Source organism: Rhinopithecus roxellana, chromosome 5 (assembly GCF_007565055.1).
Source record: "Rhinopithecus roxellana isolate Shanxi Qingling chromosome 5, ASM756505v1, whole genome shotgun sequence".
NCBI classification, from domain to species: Eukaryota; Metazoa; Chordata; class Mammalia; order Primates; family Cercopithecidae; genus Rhinopithecus; species Rhinopithecus roxellana.
Window position 1 is genome coordinate 126,221,496 of NC_044553.1, and position 10,881 is coordinate 126,232,376.

Below are 10,881 nucleotides of genomic sequence, written 5' to 3' on the forward strand. Positions count from 1 at the left end.
GGAACGCTTGACCCCAGGAAGTTGAGGCTACAGTGAGTCATAATCACACCGCTGTACTCCAGCCTGGGAAACAGAAGTGAGACCCTGTCTCATAAAAAGAAAAAAATAAATAAAATAAAATAAAATTAGTGAGAAACACTAAGGTTGCCAGTTATGTTTATTTTAACTCTGTGTTTCAATTTTAGACTATCAATTGATTCCTTGCAAGGAGAAATGAGGAAATCAGTTCACTTTTCAGCTCCCTAAATTTCTTTTTCTTTTTCTTCTCGTTCTGTTGCCCAGGCTGGAGTGCAGTGGCGTGATCTCAGCCCACTGCAACCTCTGCTTCCTGGGTTCAAGCAATTCTCTGCCTCAGCCTCCTGAGTAGCTGGGATTACAGGCACCTGCCACCACGCCCGGCGAATTTTTTTCGTATTTTCAATCGAGACAGGGTTTCCCCAGTTTGGCCAAACTGGTCTTGAACTCCTGACTTCGGGATCCACCAGCCTCGGCCTCCCAAAGTGCTGGGATTATAGGTGTGAGCCACTGCGCCCAGCTATCTATTTCTTTTTTTACTTTTCAAAACACATAGCGTCTAGAGACTACTATGTACTCATAATTCTGTATTTGTTTGACCTTAAATTATTTTTTATTTTTTATTTTTTGAGATGGAGTCTTGCTCTGTCGCCTAGGCTGGAGTTCAGTGGCACAATCTTGGCTCACTGCAACTAATTTTTGTAGTTTTAGGAGAGACGGGGTTTCACCATGTTGGTCAGGCTGGTCGTGAACTCCAGACCTCATGATCCGCCCACTTCGGCCTCCCAAAGTTCTAGGATTACAAGCATGAGCTACTGCGTCTGGCCTCAATATTTTTTTTGGTTTTGTTTTTTGTTTTTGAGACAGAGTCTCAGTCTGTCGCCCAGGCTGGAGTGCAGTGCTGCAATCTCAGCTCACTACAACTTCCACCTCCTAGGTTCAAGTGATTCTCCTGCCTCAGCCTCCTGAGTAACTGGGATTACAGGCATCCGCCACCACGCCCAGCTAATTTTTGTATTTTTAGTAGAGATGGGATTTCGTCATGTTGGCCAGGCTGGTCTCAAACTCCTGACCTCAAGTGATCCACCTGCCTTGGCCTCCCAAAGTGCTGGGAATACAGGTGTGAGCCACCATGCCTGGCCTTTAAATAAATACTTAAATGGGTTCTCTCTTCACGCCACCAATTTACCAAGTTTTCTCCATCTTTCAACTTACTAAAAATTTTTCAATGAGTAGTAATACATAGGTAGAGATATATAGTAAATAACTATGGGCGCTATAATCTTTGCATTCCTTTATGTAATAGAATGTTTGCCTGAACTCCAAAGTGGACAAATTTAATATTTTCAGGCCATACTTTCTTTCTTTCTTTCCTTCCTTCCTTCCTTCCTTCCTTCCTTCCTTCCTTCCTTCCTTCCTTCCTTCCTTCCTTCCCTCCCTCCCTCCCTCCCTTCCTCTCTCTCTCTCTCTTTTTTTTTTGAGATGGAATTTTGCTCTTGTTGCCCAGGCTGGAATGCAATGGCACTATCTTAACTCACTGCAACCTTTGCCTCCCGAGTTTAAGTGATTCTCCTGCCTCAGCCTTCCGAGTAGCTGGGATTACAGGAATGCACCACCACACCTGGCTAATTTTGTATTTTTAGTAGAGATGGGTTTCTCCATGTTGGTCAGGCTGGTCTCGAACTCCCGACCTCAGGTGATCCGCCCGCCTTGGCCTCCCAAAGTTCTGGGATTACAGGTGTGAGCCACCATTCCCGGCTTCAGGCCATACTATCTTTCTCTAAAACATTGTAGTTACTGTCCCAATGTCTTTGGCATTAAATGTTATTCTATTTTAATGTCTGATGCCGTAATCAACAATATCAACAATAATTAAACATAAATAGGGTATAAATAATGTTAAGGGGCCGGGCGCGGTGGCTCAAGCCTGTAATCCCAGCACTTTGGGAGGCCAAGACGGGCGGATCACGAGGTCAGGAGATCGAGACCATCCTGGCTAACACGGTGAAACCCCATCTCTACTAAAAAAAATACAAAAAAACTAGCCGGGCGAGGTGGCGGGCGCCTGTAGTCCCAGTTACTCGGGAGGCTGAGGCAGGAGAATGGCGTAAACCCGGGAGGCGGAGCTTGCAGTGAGCTGAGATCCAGCCACTGCACTCCAGCCTGGGCGACAGAGCGAGACTCCGTCTCAAAAAAAAAAAAAAAATAATAATAATAATAATAATGTTAAGGAATAATCGTTGATTTTGTTGGGTGTGATAATAAAATTGTGGTTATGTTAATGTCTTTATTACAGATAACTACTAAAGGATTTATAGGTTAAATGATTTATGTTGGGGATTTACACCTTTAAAAATCTCATAAGGAAAAAAGTGAGTGTGTGAGCAAGTGTGGAAATAGATTTGCCAACAGATGACACCTGTTACCACCCAAAGGAGGATAACAAATACCATAATAGCTGGGTGTGCTGGCTCACACCTATAGTCCCAGCTACTTGGGAGCCTGAGGCGGGAGGATCGCTTGAGGTGGCTGATCGTTTGAGGCTAGGCTGTAGGGTTCTATATTCCTGCATATGAATAGCCACTGCACTCCAGGCCGAGCAACATGGTAAGACTTCTTCTCTTAAAAAAAAAAAAAAAAAAAATGGCTGAGTGCGGTGGCTCACACCTGTAATCCCAGCACTCTGGGAGGCTGAGGCGGGTGGATCACAAGGTCAGGAGATTGAGACCATCCTGGCCAACATGGTGAAACCCCATCTCTACTAAAAATACAAAAATTAGCTGGGCGTTGTGGCCCGTGCCTGTAATCCCAGCTACTCGGGAGGCTGAGGCAGGAGAGTCACTTGAACCCAGGAGGCAGAGGTTGCAGTGAGCTGAGATTGTGCCACTGCACTCCTGCACTCCAGCCTGGTGACAGAGTGAGACTCCGTCCAAAAAAAAAAAAAGCATAACAATGCCTGCCATTGGCTGGGCACGGTGGCTCATGCCTGTAATCCCAGCACTTTGGAGGGGGCCGAGGAGGAAGGATCACGAGGTCAGGAGATCGAGACCATCCTGGCTAACACAGTGAAACACTGTCTCTACTGGAAAAAAAAAAAAAAAAGTAGCCAGGCGTGGCATCATGTGCCTGTTGTTCCAGCTACGTTGGGAGGCTGAGGCAGGAGAATCGCTTGAACCCGGCAGGCGGAGGTTGCAGTGAGCTGAGATCAAGATCATGCCACTGCACTCCAGCCTGGGCAACAGAGTGAGACTCTGCCTAAAAAAACAAAACTAAACTAAACTAAAACAAAACAATGCCTGGCACCAGCAGCACAGGTGCCGCAGTCTCAGAATGTCAACTCACTGCATAGCTTGCAGATGTCAGGGTCGCCAAGAAAGACCCAGCTCACACAGAGGGTGAACAACACTTTACTCACATGGAGAAGCGGCAGGGCAAGATCAGCTTCAATAGTGGGCGTCAGTCCCCCTGGCCATTTGTCCAACCTTCAGCCAACACGGGGTGGTGTTTGGGTTGCACCTGTCCTGTGCTGTAGACAAAAGATCCTGTGTCCTTCCCACCAGGAAAGATGGAATAGTAACGTTGGCCAAGTACCACATAAAGCACATGCTTTAGAAGAACGAAGAAGAAAATACTGAGTCTGAAACAGAGAAAGATGTTACCACACAGGGAAATAAATCCAGTCCAAGTTGCAAGGGCTTTTTTTATTTTTTTCTTTTTTGAGACAGAGTCCCACTCTGTCACCAGGCTGGAGTGTAGTGGTGCGATCTTGGCTCACTGCAACCTCTACCTCCCAGGTTCAAGCAGTTCTCCTGCCTCAGCCTCCTATGTAGCTGGGACTATAAGCCTGCGCCACCTCGCCCAGCTAATTTTTGTATTTTTAGTAGAGACAGGGTTTCACCATGTTGGCCAGGATGGTCTCTATTTCTCGACCTTGGGATCTACCTGCCTCAGCTTCCCAAAGTACTGGGATTACAGGCGTGAGCCACTGCACCTGGCCACCAAAGGCCTATTCTTTTCTTTTCTCTCTCTATATTTCTTTGAGATGGAGTCTCGCTCTGTCGCCCAGGTTGAAGTGTGGTGGCACCATCTCCGTTCACTGCAATCTCCATCTCCTGGGTTCATGCCATTCTCCACACGCCCAGCTAATTTTTTTTTGTATTTTAGTAGAGACGGGGTTTCACGGTGTTACCCAGGATGGTCTTGATCTCCTGACCTCATGATCTGCCGTCTTGGCCTACCAAAGTGCTGGGATTACAGGCATGAGCCACCGCACCCGGCCCACCCAAAGCCTATTCTAATGCTGCCAAACAGAGGTCAAAAGACTGCACACACGTGACTGCCTTTCCTAGCAAGATTAAAAATTGAAAGATCAGCAGGAAGTTGCTAATTGATTAACATGGGTAGTGTATGTAAAGTTATGTGAATTGTATGCTTTCTCTCTTCTTTGTCTGTGTGTTTGAGAACATCCATAATGAAAGTACGGTGGCTGGCGAGGTGGCTTACGCCTGTAATCCCAGCAGTTTAGGAGACCAGGGCAGGCAGATCACCTGCCTATTTTAACTTATCATATTCCTTTATTCAGGGAGAGAAGTTATTGAGATGTTAACTAGTTGCAGGCAAAGGGAAGAAACATGGTGAAGTCAGGTTTGTTGGTGGAGGAAAAATGGTACTAAAGACTCTGCCCAACAAATATTCAGAATCCAGAAATGTTCGTATTTCTCCAGGGTTCAGTTTCTCATGGGTCACTTTCCATTACACAGATTCTGGAGAGCAAATAAGATGGGATTCATTCCGGTATCAAGCTAGAGTCTTTTTTTTTTTTTTTTTTTTTTTTTTTTTTTTTTTTTTTGGGAGAGGGGAGACAGAGTTTAGCTCTGTCGCCCAGGCTGGAGTGCAGTGGCACAATCTCAGCTCACTGCAACCTCTGCCTCCCAGGTTCAAGCGATTCTCCCGGCTCAGTCTCCTGAGTAGCTGGGATTACAGGTGCCAGCCACCACACCTGGCTAATTTTTGTATTTTTAGTAAAGACAGTGTTTCACCATATTGGTCAGGCTGGTCTCGAACTCCTGACTTCATGATCCACCCTCCTCAGCCTCCCAAAGTGTCATCTCAGGATTATAGGCATGAGCCATGGTGCCCGGCCAAAATGGTTATTTTTAACTTTTATTTTTTCGAGACAGAGTCTTGCCCTGTCACCCAGGCTGGAGTGCAGTGGCGCGATATCGGGTCACTGCAAGCTCTGCCTCTCAGGTTCACGCCATTCTCCTGCCTCAGCCTTCCGTGTAACTGGGACTACAGGCGCCACCACCACGACCAGCTAATTTTTTGTATTTTCAGTAGAGATGGGGTTTCACTGTGTTAGCCAGGATGGTCTCGATCTCCTCACCTTGTGATCCGCCTGCCTCAGTCTCCCAAAGTGTCATCCCAGGATTACAGGCGTGAGCCACTGTGCCCAGCCCCAAAATGGTGATTTTTATAATTCAATCATTCTATGTTTACTAATGGAATTTTTTTTTTTTCCCAAGACAGAGGCTCACTCTGTCACCCAGGTTAGAGTACAGAGGCCTGATCTCATCTCACTGTCACCCCAGCCTCCTGGGTTCAAGCGAGTCCTCTGCCTCAGCCCTTTGAGTAGCTGGGATTACAGGAGGGGACCACCATGCCTGGCGAATTTTTGTATTTTTAGTAGAGAGATCTTTCATCATATTGGCCAGGCTGGTCTCAAACTCCTGACCTCATGATCTGCCTGCCTCAGCCTCTCAAAGAGCTTGGATTAGAGGCGTGAGCCACAGCGCCCGGCCGGAATCTTTGTTAATGTGCATCTTGGCATAGACACTGAGACACACACACACACATATTCCAATATAAATCAATGTATGTGATAGCCTCACCTAGGTCAAGATATAGCAGATTTATTTTCTTTTTTTTTTTTGAAACAGACACTTCCTCTGTCACCCAGGCTGGAGTGCAGTGACACGATCTCGGCTTGCTGCAACCTCCGCCTGCCGAGTTCAAGGGATTTTCATGCCTCAGCCTCCTGAGTAGCTGGGATTACTAATTTTTGTATTTTTTGGCTGGCTAATTTTTGTATTTTTGGTTTTGCCATGTTGTCCAAGCTGGTCTCAAAACTCCCAGCCTCAAGTGATCCAGCTGCCTTGGTCTCCCAAAGTGCTGGGATTACAGATGTGAAACACTGCGCTCAGCCTTTTTTCTTTTTTCTCCTTCCTTCCTTCCTTCCTTCCTTCCTTCCTTCCTTCCTTCCTTCCTTCCTTCCTTCCTTCCTTCCTCCCTCCCTCCCTCCCTCCCTCCCTCCCTCCCCCTTCCCTTCCCTTCCCCTCCCCTCCCCTCCCCTCCCCTCCCCTCCCCTCCCCTTCCTTTCTTTTTGCGACTGGTCTTGCTCAGTCACGGAAGTTATAGGTTGGAGTGCACTGGTACAATCATAGCTCACTGCAGCCTCAAACTCTTGAGCTCAAGCGATCCTCCTGCCTCAGCCTCCTGAGTAGCTGAGACTACAGGTGCACACCAGCATGCCATGCTAATTTTTAGTTTTTTGTAGAGATGGGATCTCGCTATGTTGCCAGAGCTGGTCTCTAACTCCTGGGCTCAAGCGACTCTCTTGCCTAGGCCTCCTGAAGTGCTGGGATTCCAGGCGTGAGCCATTGCACCCAGCCAAGATACAGCAGATTTCTAGTACCCCAGAAGGGTCCTTCCTGATCCACACTTTCCCACAAAGGAAACTACTCTTCGGACTTCAATCGTCATCAGTTCTGCTTCCTGCGCTTGATCTCAGTGGGATGGTGCAGTGTGTCCCGTACCTGGCTCCCTCTGTTCACCCATGTCGTGGAATGTTCCTGCCCCTTTGTTTTTCTGTTTTGGCTGTGTAGTATTCCATGATGTGAATGTATCACCGTTTCTTCACTCTCCTGTAGATGGACATTTTGGTGGTTTTCATTTGGGGCTCTTATGAATAAAAATGGCAAGGAACTTTTTTTTTTTTTTTTTTTGACACAGAGTCTTGCTCTGTCACCCAGGCTGAAGTACAGTGGCAGGATCTTGGCTCACTGCAAGCTCCACCTCCCGGGTTTACGCCATTCTCCTGCCTCAGCTTCCCAAGTAGCTGGGACTACAGGTGCCCGCCACCACACCCAGCTAATTTTTTGTATTTTTAGTAGAGACGGGGTTTCACCGTGTTAGCCAGGATGGTTTCTCCTGACCTCGTGATCTGCCCGCCTCGGCCTCCGAAAGTGCTGGGATTACAGGTGTGTGCCACCACCCCCCGACAATGAACATTCTTATATAAGTCTTTTTGTGGACATTTGCATTCATTTCGCTTGTGTACATGCTTAGGATGGAATTTCTGAAGGTAGGCATATATTTAGCTTTAGTAGAAACTGCCAAACAGGTTTCCAATGTGCTTATACAACTTTATGCTACTGCCAGCTTGACAGTTCTTGTACTTCTACATCTTTTCCAATACTCGGTATAACACAGCATTTAACTTTAAATAGAGATAAAATGATGGAAAGATCCAAAGAAGTGTGCGTGTTCCTGAAGGACATCTCATAAAGGGCCTATTTTATTCATCTATTTCTGGCACTGAAAACCACTGCATGGCCAGATCAGGAAGGAGGCCTGGTATAACTCCCAAGGAGGCACTTGTCCCTCAGGTGGGCTTCCTGTCCCAGAAACTCCGGGGAAGGGGTGGAGAGGTGCCTTCTGGGCAAGCTGGTCTCCTCTGGCTTTTCCTGTCCCCTAGGGCTCCCAATCAGGAGACAGAGCACAACCTGGCCAGGGAGCAGTATCTCCTACTTGCTGTGAGCCAGCCACTCTGGGCGAGCTGGTCTCCTCTGGCTTTTCTTGTCCCCTAGGGCTCCCAATCAGGAGACAGAGCGCAACCTGGCCAGGGAGCAGTATCTCCTACTGAGCTTGCTGTGAGCCAGCCACTCTGCCCTCTTTCAGGAATTACAAAATCCATAGGTATGCGGCATCGTTATTTATTTATTCATTTATGCGGCATGGTTTTCCTCAGCTCTGTCTGATGGGTCTCTGTGAAGGGAGCTGGGTGGAGGCAAGTGGCCCCTCCCTGGAGGAGGCAGCCCCCTGGTCAGGATCTTTGGGGCTCCAGGTCTCATGAATTAGGGCCAGGCTCCCTAGGGAAACCCTTCTTGTCTAGGGCTGGGGAGCCCACCAGAGTGACCCAATCAGTTCTCAGGGCCTGTGGTGGAGCCAAGTGGTTTCGAGAAGGCCGTGTTCAGCTCCACCCTAAAGAGCACTCATGCAAGTTGGGGAGGAGAACTAGGGTTGCACAGCTCTGAGCTGAGAGGAGAACTAGGGGTGCACAGCTCTGAGCTGAGAGGAGGACTAGGGGTGCACAGCTCTGAGCTGAGAGGAGGACTAGGGGTGCACAGCTCTGAGCTGAGAGGAGGACTAGGGGTGCACAGCTCTGAGCTGAGAGGAGGACTAGGGGTGCACAGCTCTGAGCTGAGAGGAGGACTAGGGGTGCACAGCTCTGAGCTGAGAGGAGGACTAGGGGTGCACAGCTCTGAGCTGAGAGGAGGACTAGGGGTGCACAGCTCTGAGCTGAGTCAGACCCACCTCAGGACTAAGCCCAGCAGAAGGAGGCCCAGAGTCACTGAGCATAAATGGAACAGATGCCTCCCCCGTGCTGGTTGAGATGATTCTTGGGCATCAACTCTAATAATTTCTAACTATACCCAGAAATACTGGTTCACACAGCAACTAGTGAATAAGCCTTTTAGAGTTAAAAAAAGCCTTGTATGATTTATTATAAGTTGACATATGCGTTGCACACAAACTAGAGGCACCGAGGTCGGCCAACAGCAGCCTATTGAGGGGCCACAGCCAGGAGATTGGATTTCTTCAAGTGCAATGGGCGTTACTGGCTAGGCTTTAAGGTTTTAGCCACAGGAAAGATCAATGTATTTCAGAGTAATATGGGTGGATTCAAAATGAGGTTTAGAACTAGATCAATTAATTTTTTTTTTATATGGAGTCTGACTCTTATTGCCAAGGCTGGAGTGCAGTGGTGCTATCTCGGCTCACTGCAACCTCTGCCGCCCGGGTTCAAGCAGTTCTGCCTCAGCCTCCCGAGTAGCTGAGATTATAGGCACCTGCCACCACGCCTGGCTAATTTTTGTATCTTTAGTAGAGACGGGGTTTCACCATGTTGGCCAGGCTGGTCTTGAACTCCTGACCTCATGATTCACCCCCGTTGGCCTCCCAAAGTACTAAATTTTTTTTTTTTTTGAGACGGAGTCTTGCTCAGTCACCCAGGCCGGAGTGCAGTGGCGCGATCTTAGCTTAGTGCAAGCTCCGCCTCCCAGGTTCATGTCATTCTCCTGCCTCAGCCTCCCGAGTAGCTGCGACTACAGGTGCCCGCCACAATGCCTGGCTAATTTTTTGTATTTCTTTAGTAGAGATGGTGTTCACCGTGTTAGCTAGGATGGTATCGATCTCCTGACTTCGTGGTCTGCCCGCCTCGGCCTCCCAAAGTGCTGGGATTACAGGCTTAAGCCACCATGCCCAGCCAAGTATTAAACTTTTTATTTGAAATATCTTCCCTCTCCAAAGATCTCCTAGCATTTCTGCAGAAGTCTCTACTTAGGTAAGGAGAAGAAACAATTCTTGGCCAGGTGCAGTGGCTCACACCTGTAATCCCAGCACTAAGGCTGAGGCGGGTGGATCACCTGAGGTCAGGAGTTCGAGACCAGCCTGACCAACATGGAGAAACGCCGTCCCTACTAAAAGTGCAAAATTAGCTGGGTGTGGTGTTGCATGACTGAAATCCCAGCTACTTGAGAGGCTGGGGCAGGAGAATGGCTTGAATCTGGGAGGCTGATGTTGTTGTGAGCTGAGATCACCTCATTGCACCCCAGCCTGGGCAACAAGAGCAAAACTCCGCCTCAAACAAAGAAACAAAGAAAAAACAAAAGAAAAAAAACACAGTGTAACAAGTTATTATAAAGACAGTGCTCAGGGACCAATTTGCTGCTCCTGCGCCTCTAGAGGGAAGCTCCTGCCCACTGTTTTTTAGAGTTTTACATCTTAAGTACAGGAGTCAACAAACTAGGCCTGTGCAACCACATCTGGCACCCAGGCTTTATTTATTTTTTGAGATGGCGTTTCAGTCTGCCACCCAGGCTGCAGTGCGGTAGCACGATCTCGGCTCACTGCAACCTCGGCCTCCTGGATTCAAGCAATTCTCCTGTCTCAGCCTCCTGAGTAGCTGGGATTACAGGTGCGTGCCACCAAGCCTGGCTAATTTTTGTATTTTTGGTAGAGATGGGGTTTCACCACGTTGGTCAGTTTGTTCTCGAATTCCTGACCTCAGGTGATCCGCCCGCGTAGGCCTGTCAAAAGTGCTGGGATTACAGGCATGAGCCATGATGCCTGACCCAGCCTTTTTTAAAACGAGGGTTTCAGCTGGTGCGGTGGTTCACGTCTGTAATCCCAGCACTTTGGGAGACCAAGGCTGGTGGATCACCTGAGGTCAGGAGTTTGAGACCAGCCTGGCCAACGTGGTGAAACCCCATCTGTACCAAAATACAAAACTTAGCCGGGGTGTGATGGCAGGCACATGTAGTGCCAGCTACTTGGGAGGCTGAGGCAGGAGAATCACTTGAACCGGGGAGGCAGAGGTTGCAGTGAACCAAGATTGCACAATTGCACTCCAGCCTGGGCAACAATAGTGAAACTCCATCTCAAAAAAAAAAAAAAAAAAAAAAGGATGTCCTTTTTTGTCTCTCAACCCCATTTTTTATTTTTTTTTAATTTTCAGACAGGGTCTCGCTCTGTTGCCCAGGGTAGAGTGCAGGGGCCCAATCTCTCAGCTCACTGCAGCCTCAA